The following is a 25349-nucleotide window of genomic DNA, read 5'->3' as shown; positions in this document are numbered from 1 at the left end:
ATAAGCCAACGGAAATCGACTGCTCAAATATTTAGAAATAAAATATTGACCGTAACTAAAAGCCTAGGCCTAGTCAACGTCGGATGCGGGCGCTGCATTAATATATGCTAAGGCTCGAGCGAATAATTGATGACGCCAACGAAATCATTACGAAATTTCCCAAGTCAAAACGTGTACCCCCCGCCCCCAGCGAAAAATTTAAAAATATATTACGCGTATAGCAAGCTTCCCAATTATTTTTAATCGTTTGATTAATTAGGTTCGGTGTCACGATTTTATTTTAGAAAAGAAGGGTTTAATTTCCCGGGTTTATAAAGGGAATTTAAATGAGCTTAATTAGAAAAATTTTAATTTGTAGATTTGTAAATTCTATAGATTTAATGGGGGTATTTTCTAGAATTTCTAAATTTAGCATTTTTCCCCTGGTTTTGTTTGTTTGAGGTTTTTTTGATTATTTGAGATTTTGGTGTGGCCCTTCGACCTTTACGAGATAATAAAACCGATTTTATGATAGTTTCAGGTATTTTCAATTTTCTCTAAAATTTCCAGGTCCCAAACAAACTAGTAATATAAAACAAACCTAATAGCTCAGTCATACTTTTTTTAGTCATTAGAGCAAACACACTATTAACCCTTACTAATTTCCCTGAATTACACTAAATTTTATGGAGTTTCCCTAAAAATCTAATGTCTTAATTTTTCCAAAGCTTTCTACGAGTTCCAAGTTTGTAAGAACCACGTACAATTTTAAAAAATAACTAAATTAACAAAAGTTATTATAATTGCAAGAAAGTCACCAAGATATTTTACTCTCCAGGTAATGGTAGACAAACAGACAGACACAGACTTAGATATCGTAAACCAGATCTACGCATTAAATCTAAACTCGTAAAAAATACAAGTTTTTCCCCCAGGATAAAGTAATATACGTCAGGTTTGTTCGATTGTAGAAATGGCTTTGTGGCGTAAACTATCGAAATACAAACAATATGTACGTGGCCAAAAGCGCGCAACATTTTAGAAGGGTGGCCCCAAAATACGCAACCATAGGGCCAACGCCAAGAGTCAATATTTGAGATGACAAGCCGACGTCAGCCTCTTTTGTCAGCGAGCATAAAGGCGGCTGAATGAAGGGATGATCCTTCATAGGATACGCTAGGTCGATTAGAAGCTCGCCTTGTGCCAACAGGATATGACCGACAGATAGTCGTTGCCATCAGCTTTTGGGATGAAAGACCGCGTAGCCTGTTCACGGAGCAGAGGTGCCAGACTGCCAGTTAATCGGGGAAAACGACAAAATTGGCTTTTTTTGGAAATATGGGAGGCAGTTTTGAGGGTGTTAGGATTATAATGATTTTACTATTTTGGGTAAAAAATAAGATCTATTTTTAAATAATTTTAAACAAAAATTTTTTTAGAAAATTTGTTATATTAATAATATTAACTTCATGTCTAGGTGGAAAATAATATTTGAAAAAAAAAATGCTAGAAAATATTTTTTTGTCCATAAAAAAATTATTTTGGGTTTCTATGAAAGTTTCTACACAATTCTTTAATATCAAGCTATAGAAAAATACTACATTCTTTATAGGGAATAGAAATTAAATCATCTACTAGCACGCACTAAGACTTGTTATTAAAGTAATTAGTTCCAATAACTCCTAGCTCCTGGTGGTATAAAGATGAAATTCGGTGATGAACCCATAAATACGGAAGTTTAAATTTTCTTGTACAATTTTAAACGACAAGGCGACTTTGTGGGGTAGTTTAAATCGAAATTTGGGTACGTTTTAATCGAATTGGGGCTCTTTTTAATCGAATTGGGGGATCGTTTTAATCGAATTGGGGGATCGTTTTAATCGAATTGTGGGATCGTTTTAATCGAATTGGGGGATCGTTTTAATCGAATTGGGGCCAGGGTTGGCAAAATCCTTGTTTTTTTTAAAAAGAACAAAAACAATGTTTTTTATTGTTTTAAACAAGATTCATTGTTTTAAACTGTTTTTAAAGCGAACAATAAAAAACACATAATAAACAATAAAAAACTATGTTTAAAACACGTTTTAAACTAATCATTATACTTATGAATCACGAGTAAACTCATTTAAAGAAATATTACGTATCATTAAACGTATTGTCATAAGTGGCATAATTACCCTAAGTGTGTCAATAAGATGAATTTTTCCATGATACCTTGTTTAACGAAATTGACGTAAATGACGTCATTTTTCCAGTGACGAAATTTACGTAATGTGTTTGCGAAGCGGCGTCTGCGGCGCGAGCATTAAATATACCATAAAGAGTACTTGAACGGAATTCGCGAGTCCTACGGTTCTTTGGTCTGTTTAGAACAAGCTCAAATTGAAGATTTTCTGTGGGAAAGGCTCCTATTGGCACACTTAGGGTAATTATGCCACTTATGGTATTATAAATAAACTCACATTGAGAAGAACCAATGAGTACACGCTTATTTAAACGAGCCAAGAATTTCGCTAAGCGTTGTTGACCAACCATTGACGACCTTAGGGTTTTCGATGCCCCATGCAAATACTACCTAACCCGTAGTAGGGTTTTTAATATAGTTATCATCCTGAAATTTTTGGTCGCATAGAACTAAGAAAAGGGAAAATATCCACATATTGTTTTTAGTTTTGGTTTATTGAAATGTGCACGTCTGCAGTCATAAATCATCACAAATAAACAATGTTACATAAAATAAGATTTTAGGTACCTCTATAATCTTAAAACTTCCATCACGTCATAAAATTTCTAAAAAATCGAGAAAGGGGACCGAAATCCCTTGATTTTTATCTTGGAGTGCCGCCTAGTCGGTTTTAGCCCGATCTGTCCAGACCGGCCGTGTTTCTTGTTACTTAAAACCCGGCACAACCCGACTAAACAGCAACCCTACTTTTATCTCGTGCATAGGTAGTGTCCCAAATAGATGTATATTGGCAGCTATATAAATTCTATTTAAACAAAAAGACAAAATTCAATGCGCTCGTAGGATTTTTGCACTGGTATGAAATTTATGAAATCATATCGAGCCTTTTCAGTCGCTCTTTTCAGAGAATCTTTAAATCAAACTACCGTTATAAATACAATTTACCTTTCTTAGAGCCTTGGAATGGTTTTTTCTACCTTTTCCCTCATATTGAATAACGAAAATCTTACAAAAAACAATGAAAATTTACCTTATAAAAAACATGTTTAAAACAGATAGTTTAAAACGTTTAAAACAAATTGGTGTTTGTTTAAAATAATTGTTTTAAACGTGTTTTAAACACTTGTTTTAAACCTTTTGTTTAAAACTTGCCAACCCTGATTGGGGCTCGTTGTAATCGAATTGGGGCTCGTTTTAATCGAATTGGGGCTCTTTTTAAACGAATTGGGGATCGTTTTAATTGAATTGGGGATCGTTTTAATCGAATTGGGGATCTTTTCAAACGAATTGGGGATCTTTTCAAACGAATTGGGGATCGTTTTAATCGAATTGGGGATCTTTTCAAACGAATTGGGGATCGTTTTAATCGAATTGGGGCTCTTTTTAATCGAATTGGGGCTCGTTTTAAACGAATTGGGGATCGTTTTAATAGAATTGGGGCTCATTTTAAATCAAATTGGGGCTAGTTTCAAATAAATTTGGGCTAGTTTTAATTAAATTTGGGCTACGGGGACGTGACATTTAGCTGTCAATACTGAAGAGCGCAGCAAATGAAAATCCGGTCGCGTTAGGGCGGATGATTTCGCGGGGTAGAAAAAGAAGAAACGTAGAAGCGTCGGTCTGAAAAAGGCTGCTGATCTCGGCTGAATTGAAGTAGGCATTTCGCCCGTACACGGTTCTTTAATAATCAAGAAAACTGAAATCCGTCGTCGATTTTGTAGGGTAGGGCGCGGCCGTTCTTTTAAGGCCCGGCCCGGAAATGCGCCGACGCCGTCTCGAATTTCGGAGACACACACAATCGCCGAGGAATTATCGCCCCGGAATAATTTCCTCCGCAAAACCGAGACGGAGCACATTTCACGATTTCAGATATCATTTCTTTGACATCCGCTCGGGGCGGGGGGGTATAAGAGGGTTCCCAGCTAATAGTTCTCAAAAAATATATAGAAATTAAAGGATCAAATTTTCAAAATTATACGATCAAAATTATAGGACCAAAATTTCCAAAATTATAGGATAAAATTTGAAAATTATAGGATAAAATTTGAAAATTATAGGATCAAAATTTGAAAATTATAGGATCAAAATGTGAAAATTATAGGATCAAAATTTGAAAATTATAGGATCAAATTTTGAAAATTATACAATCAAAATTTGAAAATTATAGGATCAAAATTACCAATTCAAACTCGTTTTATAGGGTTAAAATATAGAAATACGTCTATAGTTATAACAATGTAAGACAGATCAGAATGAGCCATTTCAAAATTATACTAAAATATAGACTAAGGATCGTGCAAACTTATTAAGATATAAAAAAATATCTAATATTTAAATAATACGAAATAAAATCTTAAAAAATCATCAAATTCGGGAAGTAAAATTAAGATCGGAGTGAAATCATGATATCCGAAAAGAAAATTAGTAAGAAATACGAAAAAATGAAAAAATTTGAAAAAGGAATTCCAGAAAAATTCGGAAAAATATTTAAAAAAATCCAGAATTCCGGAAAACAAATCTATCAAAAATCAGGGAATTTGTAAAAGCTATTCAAGAAAAATCAAGAAATACGGGATTTAGGGGGAAAAACTATGAAGCAAGCTAGTGCAAAATCGGTTCCAAATGTGCCAGAGAAAAATGAAATTTGCGGAATGTCAGGAGAAAAAATCAACAGACATTCAACAATAAAAACTAAATCGACGTTTGAGATAAGTAAAAGGTTATTTTAAACTGTGTACTTATTATCAACTGAAAAATATGCATTTCAGTTTGCATTTATTTTCGAACATTTTGAAATATTTTTTTTTTTTGGTTTTATAATAATTCAAAATACTGCAAAAATTATTCCAAAATATATCTATTTCATCAATACCATTTTTCGATTTTAGTTCCTTATGATCGATCCCAGTCCCTTTTCGAAATCAAAAAATCATCTGCTAAAAGGTTGACTCGAACCCTCCAATTTTTTTATAGGAAATTTATATTAATTTTATAGGAAATTTATAAAGAGTAATTTTTAGGTAAATATGGGAAATTATAGGAACGTTCAGTGAATTTAAAGGAGATTATAGAAATGCTTTTCATAAAGATAAAACAAATGATTTTAGAGGACCTTTGGTTGAATAGTAATATTTTATTTAATATGAAAACATCAAAGACATTGAGACTAGGTAAATGTTTTAAAGTAATATTACATTTTCGTTTTAAAACACCAGCCAGCCGTAAAAGCTAATGGTATTAGTGCTTTAGTAAAGGGCTTGCTGTTTTTGAACACTTTCTATCGAACTTAAAAACTATATTGAAATCTGGGGATGCACCGATATGGGTACAGCGGATATATCGGTATCGGCCAATATCGGCTTCGTTTAAGCTGATATTGGCCGATACCGATATTACAAAAATAGACTGATATATCGGTGCATCCCTAATCCAAGCACGAAGTACGAAAAATAGGAAAATCGAAAAATTATGGGAAGTTATAGCAAGACAATCAAAATATAGGGAAAATTATAAAATATAGGAAGTGTGGTCACCCCGAAAACGCGCTGCAACTTGTTTTTAACGTAACTAGCTCCGGTTACTCCACGTTTCTGTAAACCCTAGTGCCAGAAATAATTTAAACCGATTTGTGACTTCTTGTTTTTATTAAAAATTATAAAGATGACGTACAACGAAAACCTCCCCATCGCATATCTTATCTAAATTGAAGAGGGATAGTAAAAAAACTCATTATTATACGCAGAAGTATACCGCCTGCCTCTTTAAATACATTGTATTGTTATCGTTTTCCATAATTACAAAATAACGTATAATTAAATTCGATTCTTCTCATTTGATGAGAACGGACGAAAAACGGGTCGTTATAAAACCGCTGAAATAACAGAGTACCCTCGCCATGTGATATGGAACTTCTAGCTCTTCAGTCGACGGCGAAGCCCCCCAATCTGCGGGCATGGGGGGACTCCAAAAAATAAAGGGGGGGGGGTCAGGAGCGAGGTAGGGTGCCAGTACGTACGTGCTCCGATAGCAGCGACCCCAAACGGATAACGGGAGAAGCGATTCTGAAGTATGGCTCGCCTCGCTGTTGGCTCCAGATGTTCCTAAACTAAACAATGATTTCCCATATAATTTTGGCCACTCTGAAACTCTCCCTTCAGAACCCGCGGATTATATTAAGAGAAGCCCCCTGCTACACGACTACTACTTCTCAGCCGATATTTCAAACCTAAGATGGAACAGGGGTAAAGTTAGCGTTAAATTCTTCCCGATTGAAGTGTTAGGTGGATACCGACGTCGCACTAGGTCGAATATCCTCTCGTATTTTTTTCAGAAACGGTGGCTTTGAGATATTCTACAGAATAAGCGAGTGAAAAAAAAATTGGCTAGGTTGCGAATGGTAAAAAATAAAACCTTCGCGATAGGTATTTGCAGAAGTATATAGTTTATTTATAAGGGAAAAGTATCCCTCTACTAGTAGGGTTGCCACTGTTTCATATTAAAATTCAGGTTTTTCCTGAATTATCTGCCAATTTTTTTAATCGACATTTTAGTAAAGATTTCTTATTTGCAACCGAAATTAACTTCCCTGACTTTTCCCGGATTTTTAAACTTCCGGAATTTTCCCTTATTTTTAGACTAATGTTTAAAATCCCTAACATTTCCCTGAGTTTTTGACTAATGTTTAAAATTCCCTGAATTTTCCCTTATTTTTGGACAAATGTTTAAAACTCCGACATTTCCCTGATTTTTAAAATACTGTTTAAAATTCCACGAATTTTCCCTTATTTTGGGACAAATGTTTAAAACGTCCTGACATTTCCCTGATTTTTAAACTGTTTAAAATTACCCAACAACCGTATTTCTATGTAAGAATAAAAAATATTAAATAGAAATTAAATTTAAGATTTAACTAAATTTTGGGACGTGTTCATCAATCAGACTATGAAAGAGCAATTAAATATAAACCAAAATTAATCAAAAACAATTTAATCAAAAATTAATTAATTATTAATATTTTCCCAATAGAATAGTTTTAGAAAGTCGTATTAACTTACAAAGTTACATGTTTCTAACGAAACACATAAGTGAAATAGGGAGACAAGTACTTATGTCTCAAATAAATCTTATATACTTCTGATATTCGTGGCTCTTGTTGCAATCACAACCAGTGTTTTCGCGTAAAAAATTGCTTAACCAAAAAACATTTAAATGAAAATGATTTTCGAAATTTAGCCCCAGAAAATAGATAAACACAAAATAGGTTAGCAGTCGCGCTTGACTCGTTTTAGAATATTGGAAACGAAAATATGTCGTTTAATAAACTCCGCTTGTTTACGGTATATTGCCGAAAAATAACCGCTTTGAAAAAGGCCAGCAAATTGTATATTAAAGCAGCTGTAGAAATTATTCTTTTGCCAGATTTTAAAAAGGCAAAGCACCAGCATTATTCGAGTTCGTAAACAGTGAAATAAGCTTGGAAACGGTTTCAAAGGACGTCCATTTCTTTACAATTTTAAACTAGGTCCGTACAGATAGTTACGCGTTCATAATTTATAGAACAGAAACAGGTCGAAAGTGGATAAAACAGGGTTTAAAAAATTGCTACTCATTACGTAAAGAAGTTAGGATACAAATATTTATTTAATGTCTACTAAGTATAGTAAAAAACCTGCTGAAATTTGACAAATTAGGATACAAAATTTCACAACAAGAAATAGTGATATGAACAAATCAGATTATCTATGAAATTAATATTCTACTAAGTATGGGAATAAACCTACTGAATTTTGACCAAATAGGATATCAAATGGATAGACTTTCACTATAAGAACTGCTGCTCGTAATGGCACGAACAAATTAGATTAGGAAATAAATATCCTACTAAATATAGTAATAAACCTACTGCAATTTAACAAAATAAGAGGAAAAATACGTGGGATTCCACAATAAAGCCGCGTTCACACTAGACACTTTGGAAACGTTTTAAAACGGTTTCGAGAGATGGAATTGTAAATTTTGGTGTCGAATGTATTTATAGTATGCCTATTAATACAGTTGACACCGAAAATGTTTAATTTGATCTTTCAAACCCGTTTTAAAACGTTTCTTAAGTGTCTAGTGTGAACGCGGCTTAAGATTATAAGAACCGGTACGAAAGTTACGATTAAAGATTAATTTCCCGCAACGCGTAGTTTGACAGTCCTAATAGTCGTAAAACTACCAAAACCTAAGCCAAAATAGTATTAAACCTACCAACGGTCCATACTAACGAGTCTAAAAGCTTGAAATATGGAAGGAGAGGATAGGCGTCACCGAGTTTAAGCGAAGCCAACGCCTTTTAAGCTTAACCATAATCGGGCGGGAGGGGTGGAAAGGTCACCTAGAGGTCATGTCCGTCGGGCGCGCACGCAGCCAGAGCAAAGTCTTGTTTACCAAAAGCCGATATACGCCATAATCTATCCGGGGTACGTGATATTTCGTCGTAAAAAAAGCTCAAAGAAAAATAGCTCGCAAGTTGGGGAGTAGAGAAATTCAATCCCTATCTCGAGGACTCAGGCCAGCCTCCTCGACTTCTTTCTTCGGAGCCTACTATCATCCATCCTTCGCAAAAACGAGTTTCCGGCCATAGCTCGCGCGAGCGTAAAATAATTGTCCAAGTAAGGCGATCCAAGCCACGCCAAGACCTATAATATCAAACAGAAAACCCACCGCGTTTAAGCCGATTATTAACTGACATTACCATCGAAACGTTGGGTAGGGGTAAAATCTGCGAAAGGAAAATAGTAAAAGCTAGTAGTCACGAGGTAGGTGGTCTCTGGTTGCGCGTCACGCGTGGTGTCGCGTTAAATGGATAAAATACGAAATTGCCCGAGACTCCCCCTGGTGGTGGGCTTCTTTCGCGAGTTTTCCCCTAAACCCCGCCGTCTGGCGGTGGAAATAGTGGGTGGTCGAAAGATAAGTAGAAATATGCTGGAAACCTTTTTTTTTTATCTCGAAGCACGAATTGGGAATATACTATATATACTGTTGTATAAATAATTCAAGCACACATTTTTGAAAGCTATCGTGTGTCGCGAGTTTGGCTTCCAAATGCGAAATAGGTCCGACGTGTATGAAATTATGCTTATTTTCAGTTTCCTTCAATGTTTGGTTCGCGAACTGATCGTTACGGTAAATATTTAAATGAATTTTGTTTTATAAATAAGGTTTCGCGAAGAATTTCGCCAAGATGGCAATCATAGCTCAAAAGTCAGGGCAAAAATCTACTGACTATACTTCTATCTACAAGTTTAGAAACGAGATGGCGCTAGTAGGTCAAACTCCGGCGAGTTAACTTCTCTTTGAACTGGCGCGGAGCATAAATCCAATAAATTCGGAAATTTATTTCAAGTGTTTTTGTCAAGGCTTGTGTATTTTTTTCTAAATTTATAATTTTTTTAGGGTTTTTTTTAGACTTTTTCATTTTAATTCAAAATTCAACAATATATTTTTTCAATTATCAGATTCAAGAATATTTTCAAAATTTAATTTTAATTTATGTTGATTTTATTAAATCGTCAAGGATTTATAATATATTTATGGGTTTAATAAATTCCATTATAAGGAAAAAGTTTTAAAAAAAAACTTTTTTAAAAAAATTCTGATTTATAACGAATATTTTATTTAAAATTATAATTTTTGTGAATTTATAAAAAAAATTGCACTATTAAGAAATCCAAAACCGTCACGAAATTTTTATTTATTTACGGGTTTAACGAAATTTTCATTACAAAATCTTTAAAAAAATGTTTTAAATTATCCGGCTCAAAATGTTTCTAATATTTTATCCAGTTGGAATTTTTATAGATTTTAATACAATGTCAGGATAATTAAGAAAAAAGTAGTCCATTTCTAAACAAGCTCACGCACCGAATAAATTTATAAACACGGTAACAATAACCAAACGCAAAACGGATAAACAAAGCAATGGTTGTTATTAATAAGAAAAATCGAGCTACACAAAACACAAAACGAACACCAAAAACAAGTCAATAAGTTGCCGTTGGAAGCCTCATGCAGTATTTATCAAGTTTGGAGGAAAACAAATCCTGACATTACAGTTGTAATCGATTTCTTTTGTTAGTATCGCATTTAATATTCGAAATAGAAGTGGAACTCATCTAATATTAAGTGGACCACGTAAATTGTTAACTAAATAAAGGAATAAAAAGTTCGACCGATCGATGTAGAAGAGATTATTTTAAACAAAAAAAACCTGGTAAAAATAACGAGTTAAAAGTCCTTTTTATCCGAGTAATGAATAAAATCCGGGAAAGTTCGTCGTCTGGAGTCTAGACATTAGACGGGGAAACCATAACTTTTCGCTTATGGAGAAGAATTGGTCACCGGCGTTTCAAGTCTAGGGTGATACATGAAAATATCCTCCTCCACAGACAATATTTAGGACTGAGATATATATTTGATAAATAATTATCAATAATTAAAAAGAATGTATATTAGGAACTAAATTTTGGAATATAGAAATCCAATTAGGAACTGTATTGTGGACAATAAGAACTAATTAGAAAACAAATTTTTCAAAATAATAACTAATTAGAAAACAAATTTTTCAAAATAATAACTAATTAGAAAACAAATTTTTCAAAATAATAACTAATTGGAAAACAAATTTTTCAAAATAATAACTAATTAGAAACAGATTTTGAAAAATAAGAATTAATTACAAAACTGATTTTTGAAAATAAGAATTAATTACAAAAATGATATTTGAAAATAGGAACAATTAGGAATTGAATCTTGGAAAATAAGAATTACAAAGCCGATTTTTGAAAATAGGAACCTATTCGAAACCAGATTTTGGAAAATAAGAATTAATTACAAACTTATTTTTAAAAATAGGAACCCATTAGGAACGGAATCTTGGAAAATAACAATAACCAAGCTGATTATGGAAAAGAATAACTAATTACAAACAGATTTTTGGAAAATTGCAACAAATTAGGAACCAAAGTAAAACACGAGAACGTTATTCGAACTGAAGTACCTCAAAGAGAAAACAAAAAACAGACAATTAAAAAATTGACTTCCTGTAGTTTATAGACTGTTTGGAACTGGAATAAATATTTCCTGAAAATCCAGTTCATGAACTGTTTCGAACTGGATATAAATCCCAGAACTGTAATAAATAGTTCACGAACTACAAAGCACGAATTTGATTAAAAACGGTAGCTCAATTTTATTCGAAAAATCACCAAAACGGGCAAGAACCCATAAAAATATCGCGATGAAATTTTTCCATATTATTTTTAGTAAAAAAAAATCTCCCTCTTTCCGAAAAATGAAAAATAAAACTCCGTCTATACATAGAAAAAGAGAGTAAAAATATATATATGAAAGATTGCTAAAATTGGCCCGAGCCGTCGCACACGTCTCCGTAAGAAAAGGTCCCTATTTCGGTTACGCATCATTGGCTGGCTTTATCGTCCAATAGAAATTGCCAGAAGCCGGCGAGACCGGGCAAGCAGAAAGCAAACAAGACGGGGGGGCGCTACAACCCCCGCGGATACTGGCCTACGGAAGAACCAGCGCCGTCCAAGCCGGGGGGGGCTAAGACCCCCGCCGGAACAGCGCCTTGCTTAAAGGATTTAAATAATTCCCGTAGATTTACGTAAGAAAGACGAATGGTGGGGGCGTCTTGATAAGATAATTCAAATCTGGCCAGGTAGTATGGTCCGCGCGATACGGGTCAAAGGGGGGCCTAGTCAATCGAAATTGGCAGCGTGTCAGCGGGGTAGACGTAGCCTCGGTAGACGCGCTGGCAATTTAGTTCGATGACGGCGAGGGATTCTCGTCGAGTGCTTTTCTCGGCGAGAGGAAATGACACGTACTGTAAACACGGGCTGCCAACGCGAGCCGAAATGTACCCTTCGCTGTCATCCTCGGCTGTCAGTTCGAGCCGAAGAGGGGTTCCAAATCGGGCCACGGGAGGGGTTAGTTATTAACGTGATGGGATAGCGACGGCGATTACTTTATATATTATATAACAGCGAGGTTTTTATGATCAGAAATATAATCTTTTTTTTTAAAACCGGCATTTTAATATGAACTTAAGGTTTGCCACCTTTCAAAAATATATATTAGAACCGCGATCATGAGTTTTTGAACTTCGATTTGCACGATTTTATACGAGTTTTTCGGAAGGTTCTTTTACCCGTTTAAGTCAATATGGCAATTACCATTTAAAAGCATTTTAAAAAGACCCTATTTTGACTATAATTATGTAAATTATTTCCAAGAAAATTCGGGAAGTATCTTTCGAAATAAATAGGAAATACTTTTGAAAATTCTACATGATTTGGGATATTAAGAAAATTACAATAATTAAAATAGTTAAATATGGAAAATCAGAAAAATTCAAGACGATAAATTTAACAATATGGACCACGTAGCTTAATTAGGTAATATTTTAAAATCGACCCAAAAAATTTAAAATCCGTCGGAAAGAAATTCAAAAACCGTTGAAAGAAGTTCAAAATTCGTGGAAAGAAGTTCAAAATTCGTGGAAATAAGTTCAAAATTCGTGGAAATAAGTTCAAAATTCGTGGAAATAAGTTCAAAATTCGTGGAAATAAGTTCAAAATTCGTGGAAATAAGTTCAAAATTCGTGGAAATAAGTTCAAAATTCGTGGAAATAAGTTAAAAATTCGTGGAAATAAGTTAAGCATTCGTGGAAATAAGTTAAACATTCGTGGAAATAAGTTAAAAATTCGTGGAAATAAGTTCAAAATCCTTGGAAATAAGTTCAAAATCCTTGGAAATAAGTTCAAAATCCGTGAAAAATTTTCCAAAATCCGTGGAATTTTTTTTCCAAAATCCGTAGAAAAATATTCAGAAATCGGATAAGATTTATAACTCCGTCGAAAAAATAAAGAAATGTGATTATGTGGAGCAGCTCGGTAGAGTTTGTCCATCCCATCAATGCATCGCGAAAGTAAAGTAGGTCTAATACGAAACAGGGGCAAGGACGCTTCACCTCAAGGCTCGGCAGCAGCGTATGGCGGATAAGCAGTCATAATGGCGTTGGATTTTGCGAGAAAGGCGTTCAATCCAAGGCCGAAATTTTTCGATCAAATTTGTTTGATTTGCTCAAACCGCCGGAAAGAAAAAGTGTGCCGAAATCGTAGGCATGGATGCTCCGTAAACGCGTTACAAAAAAGCCGTTAAAATTCAAGGCTTTTCCAATTCAATCAATAATTTATATAAAAAAACAACATATAATAGAGCTTCAAGGAAACACGTTAACGTTTTATAGGACTTTAGAAAGAATATTTTCTAGTCAAAAAGGAACGTTATTTGGTAAGGGCCAGAACTTGGTTATTAATTAATACGCGCCAAATTTTTCAATTTTGTAATGACGAAAAAATTTAAAAATTGAGATTATTTTGAGTACGGTATTTTGAAATTAGAATATATGACACTTGATTTAGGATTTAGGATTTAAAAATTTTGCTTTAAATTTTTTTAAAAAATTTTAAATCGGATTTTAGAGAGGTTTTTTGGATTTTTAATTTCAAGATTAATTTAAATCAAGTATCTGGTAAGTTGTTCGGTAATTAAGATTTTAAATTTCGATTCGGATATTTTAAAGAGTTGTCTAAGATTTTAACAGCTGTTTCTTTCATTATAAACCTTGATTTTAGGAAGAGATATTCTGGATTTTAAATAAATTCCTAATTTGAAATCTAGTATCGGAATTTTTGTTACATTTTAAACCTTGATTTTCGAAAGAAATTTCCCGAATTAAAATTGAATTTCAAGATTATATCAAATTTAGTATTTGGAACGTTCGGCCATGGAACTAACTAATTTAGCGTTAGTTAGTTCCATGGTTCGGCTCATCACTCTAGCTAGTAGAGGAGTAACATAAACAACACTACACGACATGACTTTACCGTACAATAAAACGAACACATAACCATCATTAAAACTACCACCACCATCGTAGCAGTCACGACTAACAATTTACACCCTGGCTTTCATTAAGCTTGTCTAGTGCTCGGAATTGTTTATTCATTATCCACAAATTTTCCGATTTATTTAAAAAACGTTGGTAAAAAGAATATCATTTTAACTTATTTAATTATGTTTTTTTTACGCAACCAAGCATTTATTTGAATAAAAGTGGTATTTATTTAAATAATTGTTTGTTTTATTTAAATAATAGGCTTATTCACTTTCGATTGTTTAAATAAATATTATTTAAATATCGCCGAGCTTATTTTATTCATGGATAAAAATTAATCGAATGCCGAACACTAAGCTTGTCACTAGCAGTCAGAACTCGTACAAAATAGCCATCAATAAAATTAAAACAGTCCCGAAAACTTCCGTCGAGTTTCGAATCAAATAAATATCTATAGTTCCAACTAAAAGTTTGGACCGAAAGCGCGTAAAACGAACGGCAGCCGTCAAGAAAATGCGTTAAATTTGGCGTATCAATAACGATAGAAACGTTCCCTTTTCACGATAATCTCCGCCTCTACGGCATTCTCTTCGAAAGAGACGGCGAAACATCGTGCGAGAATTTCCCTATTCTAGCAATAATTTGAGCAATTTTAGGGCAACGCGGAGAAAAGTTTTCGCAAATAGGATGACAAACGCGGCTCGCTTGTATATTTTAAACGCGCCATTCGAGGTCAATGGGAGTTGTCAGCGAGGACAATGCGGAAAGCGGCGGGCTTCGTGACGCTGGCTTTCGCGGCTTTGTGAAGTTGGCGCCCGCTTCTTACGTTCTTTTATTGGAAAGAGCTCGGAAGAACACGCGTTTGTGAAAATAGCAGGGGCGGGGTCCCGGGTTTCGGCCCCTATTGTCTATAGAAGAAAATGGATTTATAGAAACCTTATGGCAGGCCCGTTCGCGGGCGGACCACCATTGGGATTGTACTAGCCTCCATTCGCGTCAGCACGTCCTCGCTAACGAAAACAATCGTTGTATACTTTTGGGCCCGATTTAGAATATTGTATTAACGGTCGAATTTATGGTTTGCGAGTCAGACCAGTATTCAATCCGTAACCCTGTTAAAGTATAGGAAAATGTTTAATACCACGCCGAATTTTATCAGTCATTAAAATTTAACAATTTGAAACAATTGTATGTCCTCATATTGTCTTTAATGAGGACGGAATACAGGTATTATTCTAAGTGTCTATCGACATAATGGGCGTTATTTCGATTTCTCTGAAGCGGCGATTTTAGGAAGCTTTGGTGTGGAACACGGTGAAGCAGAGGCTATTTTAACAGGGTTGCCATGCATTTTTCGTTCCAAATTATATATTTCATATCGAAAATGTATGGCAACCCTGTTTTCCAGCGACTTATTACAGGGTTCGTACAAAATTTCCGGAATGAAATTCCCTAACATTTCCCGGTTTTCCCTGACCATTTTTGTAGAATAAATGAATGGTTTAAGGTAAAATCTTGAAAAATATTTATTATGTATTTTTAATACATATTTCAAAAATTTATTTGACTGATTTTTTTGGGGTCATTTTAAAATTCCCTTACTATTTTCGACCATTTTTAAATTCCTTGACTCTTCCCTGACCTTAATTTTGGAATCAATTTCAAATTCCCTCACTTTTCCCTCACCTTTTGGAAACATTTTCAAATTCCCTCACATTTCCCTCACCTTTTGGAAACATTTTCAAATTCCCTCACATTTCCCTCACCTTTTGGGAACATTTTCAAATTCCCTCACTTTTCCCTCACCTTTTGGAAACATTTTCAAATTCCCTCACTTTTCCCTCACCTTTTGGAAACATTTTCAAATTCCCTGACTTTTCCAGGTTTTCTAGGTCTTGTACGAACCTGTATTAACAGGGTTGCCATACATTTTCGATGTGAAATAAATAATTTAGAACGAAAAATGCATGGCAACCCTGTTAAAATAGCCTCTGCTTCACCGTGTTCCATCGCTTGGTTTTAGATAACTAGTTTTCAAAACCAGCGTGAGAAATCGCTTCGTGTTGGTTCGGGAAGCAACTCGTCCAAGTCGGTTCGCTTAGAATCGCTTTCAAAATGACAAGGCGGCGAAGTTAAAATGCTCGTATTTTCAAAAATAATGGGGATTAAATTCTAAATAATGTCCAATAATATTACTGTATGTATAGTAAACATGATTAACTAATTGTTTATTGATAAATTTTAATATATTAAAAATTCTGGTCATAATTTGAAATGACTTTAGGCCTTGGCTATAAGCGAACCGGGGTGAAGCGATTTCGCACGTGTGAACCAAGAATTATCGTCGGCGGTCAGAACTGGCATTCAAACCGACCTAAACTGGGTTTTAAGCACTAGTGTGACCGTGGTTGATGTCTTAAAACAAGCAATAAGTTGTCTATTGAAGGCTAAAACCGATCTGTATTCGCCGCTAAATTGTTAAGGCAAGGTGAGTGTGGGATGCTAAGCTACCTAAGACAACTTAGCGCCGTGCTAACAGGCCGGTTTTGATATGCTAGTTGAGCTCACACTGTTAATAGTTACTAGTCTCCTGAGACACTCGATAGAGAGACTTTAAATTAAAAATACCACAATGGTTTAAAATGGGAAATCTAGCGAAAACTTTTAATACCAAATCGGATTTGACACAATAAGTGACGTAAATTTGGTTTAATTGCTTCGAAACTTTAAACATAGTTAAAGGTAACTGAGGAGCCCGAGATAATGAGATTTTCCATTTAATCCCCAAGGCGAAATGTGCCCAAAACCATCAGAAGACGCCAAAATTGTTAAAAAGCCCCAAATTCGTCTTATCGAAAAACCTAATTTGGAACATCCCAAATCTTCAAAAAGCAGCCCAAATCTTCAAAAAGCATCCCAAATCTTCAAAAAGCACCCCAAATCTTCAAAAGGCACCCCAAATAGCCAAAAAAACCACATCAACACCACGAAAAATTGCACAAAAAACCCACTAAGCTTATAGTTGTATCACGGATTCAAATAAATTCTAATGAAAAAACGTCACTGAAAGCGCTTGTAAGAACCCCCACCCACAAAAACCATTTAATTCCTAGTGGACATGACAAAGCCTACACGGGAAAGCACCTTATTGCACCACACCTCTGGCCGCAGACAATGGAAGCTCATTTGAGCCATTTACTTGATAGTTGCGCGAGCGGGCTTATGTCCGAACAGCGCGCGCCACACAAAGGCGATAATGGCCAAGCACACGCTATCCCTCGCGCTATCCTCGCTTCCAAAAACGAACCACGTTTTTAGGGCAAGCCGGCTTTCAGAATTTCGGGCTCTTTTAAATATAGCACCCCCAAATTGGACGAAAGCACGATATACATTATAATCTAGACAAAAGCGTGTTTATTTTTGCCAAATTTATTTGATTATGGATCGGATTTTGGTAATTACGTAAATCCACGAGTTGAATATTGAAATTACTAACTTAGCTTCGACAAATTTATACGTAATTGTCTTAAGCCTAAGCAAGCGGTAATGGTAATAGGGAAAACGAAGTTATTTATTAAGGAAAAAAATATTTAGTAGAAATTATGAGGAAATGTGGACAACGGGTTGAGAACTATCATGGTCAATTTACGATTAGAAAGGAATCATTATACGTAACTGATTGCAAGTTTAAAATTATAAAGGAAATATTTTAAAAATTATGGGAAGAAAAATAGGTACTGGTAAAATTAATTTTTTTAATAAATGCTAATACTCAACTATACAAAGGTATAAATCGATAATACAAAGGAATAAATACCATTTAGTTAACTGCTATATGTAAGCAGATTACTTAATTTTTGTTAAACAACGACCTCACAACGTACGTACTTCTCACTCAAGCTCGCGAACAAAAATCACCACGTTCATTTACATAGGGAAATCAATTGTAGAGTCGTTGCTATATTCTACAAAGATAACAACGGCTTTAGAAATTGAACCTAAACGCTTTACTTTTCCATTGAAATTCGCACGTATTTCATTTTCACGAGCTTAAGTAAACAGTACTTTAATTAAATTGTACGGTCGTTGTTAATCAAAATAGCACCAAACTTAGGCTGAATTCACCAAGTGTAATGGGAGTTTACTTAATATTTTGAAATCCTTTAAAGGAATTTTAGGAAATTTATCAGTGAAATAAAGGAAAATATAGGAGGAAGAAAATGGGGGGAAAAATAATTATACAATAAGAGAAAACGTTTGTCAAAATTGTTTTAAGGGGTATACCTTGATAACCGATAGAAATAGTCTAAAACTATCGGCGAACAGTGTTGGAAATAAGCATCTTCAAAAAACTAGGACGTTTTAAAGACTTCTAAAGGTAAAATATCAACTATTTTAATTTCTTCAGACTTTTGAGTTAAAATATAGGGTATTATAGGAAATTTAATGATATTATACGGAAAAAAATTAAATATAGAAACTGTGGTCAGCGTATAAAATTACCTTCAAAAGTGTCAAGATAAAATTGAAATCACTGACTTTTAACAAATTTCTAGAATACCCCGCCTTTTTAGGCCCATTTTTAAATTAACTGACTTTTCCCCGACGAGTGGCAAACCCTGTTTTAATAATGGACGCCATTAATATTTTTTTTCTCAACAGTCAAATAACATTAGTGACGGTATTCGAAATGTAGAAAATAAACTATTAAAAGAAAATGGCCAGGTATATAGGTCCTTCGTATTGATTATTATCTTTAATAGCAAAAAGCGGTAATACATCATTAAAGAACCCCCCTACCCCGATTGTTGGAGTTCTATTCTCCTCCTGTTTTTGATAAACGGAACTTTTGAAGCATGTTCGAGAGGAAGGGGAGTAGGCGCAAAAATTGCATTTAAAAGCGAGCTAAGAAGACGTACGTAGCATACACCCAACCCCCGCCTCCTCTCGTCCCTGGAGTCGAATTCAAAAGGATATAATTGTGCATTGTACAATAAATCAATAGTTTCGATTTCGTAGAAATAAAGAGGTCAGTTCAGGGGGAGGGGGGCGATACAAGAGGATGGGGAGGATGGGGAAAGCGAGATTTCAACCATTTCGCATAAGCATTTTCCCCCCCGTCGCATCTCGGTTCTGACAACTGGAGGATCGAAATGGGATTCCAGGGGATCGTTAAAAATAATGATAAGCGATTGAGAATGGGCGAATTCATTATAATAATCACCGTAATTTCGGATGGATAACGGGCTTAGCTTCTCATGCATAGATCGCCTTACGTAATTAACTTGGACCGAACAAGATGGACACGAAAGGGTATAATACTCGCTTCACGTCGAAATAATACTTTCTTGTAAAATAACGTGGTCTTCTCGTTTCAAAGGTGCGAGATATCGTTTAAAATTTTAGTGTGTTTTGGAAAGTGGAAAGGTAAGCTTGAGTTACGGAGCTAGCTGACATTGGGGACCCAAATTTTCGAACGATTCTAAAGACCTTTAATGCTGCTCTGACGTAACCGTTACTTTTGATAGTCTTACGAGCGCGAGCTAGCGTCAAAATTGAAGCTTTGTATCATGACGTCAGAGCAACATTTAAAACGAGTAGAAATTAGACTGTTATAGCTTTGACGTAACAGTTTCTCACTTTTGATAGTCCAAGAGCGCGTGCTAGCGTCCAAATTGAAGCTTTGTTTCGTGACGTCAGAGCAACATTTAAAGGGAGTAGAAACTCGACTGAAATAGATTAGACGTAACCGATTCTCACTTTTGCTGGTCTAAGAGCACGTGCTAGCGTCCTAATTGAAGCTTAGTTTCGTGACGTCAGAGCAAAATTTAAAGGGAGTAGAAAATAAATATAATAAGTTACAGCTTGTTGTTAACGTAACTTTTAGCAACCACTCCCAGCTTCGGTTAAAACCTGGTGGGAGAAATGATAAATTCGTGGAAGCCCAAACCGGTTTTAACACTTCTCATACTCCCTTTAACGCAATCAACGGCTTTTTAGAGCATTTAATAGAGGCTCTATGAAAGGCCCAAAATGGGTACAGCCATAAACCACTTCTATGTATTTGAAAAATTACGGCTTCAAATGGTATATCCTAGTAATTGTCCCGAATTCGAAACAAACTGGGTGAAGGTTTCCGCGAGTGTTCAAAAAGCGCGACAGACCGCTACGGGAAAACTACTGGTAGAAGGACATACCACTCTGTACCAGCTTTTGGGTACAATACGCGCCTCTGTTTCCAAAGTCGCTTATCCAAATGGTCTACGAGGCCGCGCCCAATGGGTCAGTCTAGTACAATTACCACTCTACAAACCGCGAACCAACCATCCTCAACTACTTCAAATCAAACGCAATATAGTTTAAAGGTGGGACTTGATAATACCCCCCAAACACAACACACCCACGCCAGCACCCCACCCATTCACTAATAATAAAAGGAGATAAATTAATGTATTCGTATAAATATACAATTTCAGTTTGAAAAGTATAACATTGAACAAGACGTCGCGGACATTTAAATATACGCAATGCCCCCGATTTATTAACTATATTTAAAATATTAAATTGAAATTTGAACAAATTTCCAATCATCTTGTACATTAACTTAATAAATACAAGAGGAATTTTATCGAAAATGATTTTTCGAGTTACCGAGTTTCGTAAATAAAGTAGCGAAACGCCAACACGTCAATTTATAGTAATTTTTAGACAAACCGAAATTTTCGAGTTACTTGATTTTGGAAATAAAGTATCGATACGCGAACACGTTAATTTCAATTAATTTTTTAGACCAAACGAATTTTTCGAGTTACCTGGTTTTGGAAATAAGGTAGCGAAACGGAGTTAGATGGCGCCTGTATCAATTGGCACGAAATTCAAACATGACAATAGTGTGTACGCCAGTTATGAAGTAATAATAATAATAATAATAATAATCAGCTAGGCCAGAAATATCACTTAAAATTAAAATTTCTTAATACAACCGAAAACGTAGTTCAGAAATGATCAGTACCAACTAAAAATATAATACTCAACCTAGTCGCTCTTAATTTTAAAAAAATATGTAGATTTTAAGGCGAAAATCGCCAAAAATCACTAAAATGGGCAAATGGCCCACTTCTAGGGGCCCGATCTCACAAATGTTAACAATGCCGGTGAGGGCATATTTACAATCGATGGACGTATTACGTGTCTTTGTAGCTCTAACGTACGGCGAGAAATCGTGCGAACACAGTACTTGAAACCAAAAATTATAGTGGATTTGTGTGTTTAAAAGAAAATACCTAAGCCAAAATCCCCCGTGTGGTAGTTAAATTTAGATAAAATATCCAGGCGGGTACGCATTACTTCACTTCTATTTATGTATGTATAGAACGTTTTCCCCCAAACCTTCCATTCGAAAAATCCCCCCCCCCTACTCGCGTTTAAAACCAGACCTCCCCTCGCCACCTCCCCTCGCCTTTGAATAACTTGCACCAACCATTGGGGAATAAAGTTTTTGAGAGGAATTTGCGATTCAAATACGAAATCATTTAATAGATTCTGTCGTTTTTGAAGATATTTGGGCAAAAAAAGCGATAGGTGTCTAGGACTAGGGGAGGGAGACGCCAAACAGATCTAACTCTCTGAAAACGGGAGGGTGGAATTCTTTCATTAAATATGAAATATAACTTGAAATGGAAATGTTTCAAAAATGTATGACGAAAAAACTGGTATTTATAGGCTGCATAAAAGACTATTTCCCAACTTCTTAATTCTCATAAATCCACGACTAAGAAACCGTGAACGGCCTAATGAAACTTTTAATAAAGAAAACCCTCTTTTCTACGCTACACACCCCTCCATATTCGTTCAGTTTTCACCGAAAATTTTCTTTCTCAGAACTTTGCCGAATACTCAGAGGCTAATTAAGGAAAATATAATTAGCTGTAACTAGCTACGGGTTCACGCGGGGTAGAAGTGCTAATTGCAAAAAATACACGAGGCAAACACAAACTGGCTTTGGCCGAGGTAATTATAACCAGCCAAAACTTCAGCAACCCAAATAGATCTTGGTAATTTGACCGTACTTTTAATGCGTAATCGACTATTTACAAGGAGGAAAAGTACAGAATGTATTCAGGTATTTAAGTCAAGATTTTAAATCCATTAATACCAAAAATGCGTCTGCTTTTTAGATTTTTCGTGACAGCCAACTGTAAACGTGGTGTGACAAAAAAAAGCAGACGAACTTTCTTTTTAAGAAGTACGCGAAGATGGTAACAGAGGTTAATGTTATTCTTTCTTTTTCTTAGGTACTTGATTACATTCTCGGTAAATTCTAGAAAGGAAATCGCAAGCTCACCACATCCAGATTCCATAGGCACTCCGAGAGACGCAAAAATAAGCTGGTATCCAGTATGTCATTCGAGTAGGACACGTTCAAAGTAATCACCACATACCACTTTGGCGAGGAGAATAAGTATATAACGCGTCTCGCTTTACCAAAACTTTTACGAAGCCGGATTTGTGTATCTCAACGAATAATAAAAATACACACTCGGTCGGGGATGTTGCGTAATGTACCGGGGATTTTCACTTAATTTAGATGCCTCCGGTACGCTTGTGTCTTTTGGCTGGCAGAAAAATTTCAAAATCCAAAAGTAACCCACACACACGCGCGTTTTGCGAGTGTCACGAACCTTCTCTGTAGCGCTAAAGCGTCCGAGTGAGGGTTTTCGGAGAGGAACGGGCGAGCACGGATGCCGTTGAGAAGGGAGGGGGGAAGAAAATGAAACACCCCGACTTTTGATTACCGTGAACGGTACCAGATGTCGCGACCAGACGGGGAAAACTCGCGGTAAAACAAATTCTCGAGAACTATCGGAGGGAGCGTTCCTTAAATATTCGGGAAACGTTATTACGAAATATATTAAATTCGTCGTTTATATTTAGATTTTTTCGGTTGAATGTGGATTTGGTAGCTTTCTCGCTCAGAAATATTAGATTTTCGATTAAGTTTTTAACGAAATCCTTTATAAATTGGGTTTTGGCGATTTTTAAAAGCGTGGCTTTTAGTAACGAACCCTTAAAAATCGGAAATGGAGGCGATATTTTGGCGTTCTTGCTATTGGCTGTCGCGAAGCGCAAACTTTATCCGCTGCCCTCGACAACCCCGTTTTACGAATGCTAAAACTTCAATCCTAGGAGTAATAAAATACGCCCCCATAACGTTACCAGTCACTGAAGGCATCACTAGAACTAGAAGTGACGTTCTGTCCATGCTACCCTCATCATTTTTATGCAACCCCTATTTCATTAGTGGTGGTTGCTGACGTGTAGGATTATTGTCCAACAGGGCCACCTACTTATAATTAACCCCACAAATTCTAATTACTATTATACTCTTCTAACATATTGGGTTTTATCAAATTCTGATAGTCTCAATGTATAAGAATAAGTGGACCAAAACTCCAGATAAGTGTAAATCAGGCAATTGGAAGTCACAGTCTCTTTATCTCTTAATGCTAGTCAACTCACATATTGAACTATGGGTAGAGTTTAATCTTAGTTAAAAAGGATTATCATTAGGCTTGTAGCCAGTTATAAAAACTTTCGAAATACACCATTGCGTAACAGTTTCATATTATAACTACATATACACACTTGGAACTATTTGAATTTTTAATAGACGTTTTGTTTAGAACAAATTTATCGTAAAATATATCGGTGTAGCGTTTTGCCTTGATATATAGTCAAGGATGTTACATGTACTCTTATAGGTCATATGACGACAGGGCCTGTGCAATAACAGTCTAGAGGCCTTGCATACATTCATTTAAGCATATTTCATTCAAACGACACCACAAACAGACATTACTGCCCTTCTCGAGGGATTAAAATAATAAAAATGACGTTTACCTCTTACTAAAGGCTTCCTCCGCAGGTCTAATTTCATTCCATGGGAACAAAGGCAGGCGATACAAATAGCCAAGGCCCAACTCCGTTAAGTAACTGTTCATGTGAAGCAAGCTGTTTCCTTGATGAAAACGCACTTTCTAGATAATCTTACCAAGTCCCGATTTTCTCCGTTCTTCTCACACAAAACTACTTAGTTCTTACTGGTCTCTTTATTAGTCGACTCATTTCGTTTCTTTAATTCAATTTTGGGTAAAAACGAATTGAAATTAATGACTTATCATTCCGGTACGTTGCAAACTGTTGCGCGGGTTATAAGCAACCGGAAGTTATCGCAATGACCGTGTCCTAAAAAGCACAATCTCTCTCAAAAACAGCGATAGTGCTGACATCTATCAGGAACTTACCTAACTTTTCAAATAATAATTATCGCGCGTCGGTTGAAGGTTGAATTTCCGTTCGTTTCAATCAATGAGGTAGAATAAATCAAGGATAGTGATCCAAACAAATCTGGGATTCGCGGGACACGTTTTATTTGAGTTGGAGAATTAGGCTTAAGTTTCAACTTTATCCAATCGTGTTGGCGCCATCTGTTTCTATAAGCAGACACTCTTGCCAAATATGTTAAGGTTTAGTTTTCCAATAACACGATTAATAATAAAGTTTATTAAACAGGAAAAGAAAGTTAACACTTATTGCACCCTGCTTTAGTAGGGAATGGAGATAATATAAAATACCATGAAAGTTACACAAAAATATGAATGAAATAAAAATAACAGCAATGACAAAGGAATGGCGATGGATATGGCAAAAGGTACAGTTAGGAAAAGTAAAATATAAATAATTTTTTTTTTTCGTTTTATACAATTATATACAAGAAAGATATTTACCACCCGTAAAAATTGTCAAGCCGACACTTAAAGAACTAGAGGATTTAATCTTAATTGGGGAAGGGAGGGCATTCCATGAGTTTACTACTCGCTGTGTGAAGAAGACACGGCGCGAGGTACAAGCATTACGCTCCTTACATATCGTAGGAGCTTTCCTACCCGTCCAGCGAATGGTAAAGCAGGAGGTGGCCGGGACGTCATACAACTCATAAATTAGTTTGAAGGCCTCAACCAAATCATTTCTCAGATGCCTATTCGAAAGGGACAAAAGACCAAGGCGCGAAAGACGTTCAGGGTAAGACAGAGAACGAAGGCCAGAGACCATCTTGGTGCCCTTACGTTGCACTCTCTCAAGCCTCTCAATATTCTTTACCAGGTGAGGGGACCAAATACTCGAGCAATAATCGAGATGTGGACGGACATAAGATTGATATAA

At 35.5% G+C, this 25349-nt stretch overlaps 1 protein-coding gene across 1 annotated transcript in view; it reads right to left on the bottom strand.

The window, feature by feature from the left end:
* Nucleotides 1-24327, bottom strand: part of LOC149951850 (uncharacterized) — an 83668-nt gene extending 59341 nt beyond the window's left edge. The window contains exon 1 of the mRNA XM_090168299.1: nucleotides 24027-24327. The gene's annotated coding sequence lies outside the window, so the exon portion shown is untranslated. The remainder of the gene's footprint in view (nucleotides 1-24026) is intronic.
* Between the last annotated feature and the right edge of the window lie 1022 nt (nucleotides 24328-25349).

The sequence above is a fragment of the Leiobunum rupestre genome, chromosome 3, assembly GCF_980474605.1.
Source record: "Leiobunum rupestre chromosome 3, qqLeiRupe1.1.hap1, whole genome shotgun sequence".
Classification (NCBI taxonomy): domain Eukaryota; kingdom Metazoa; phylum Arthropoda; class Arachnida; order Opiliones; family Sclerosomatidae; genus Leiobunum; species Leiobunum rupestre.
The sequence above is the reverse complement of the archived record's forward strand: the minus strand, read 5'-3'. Positions and strand labels throughout refer to the sequence as shown.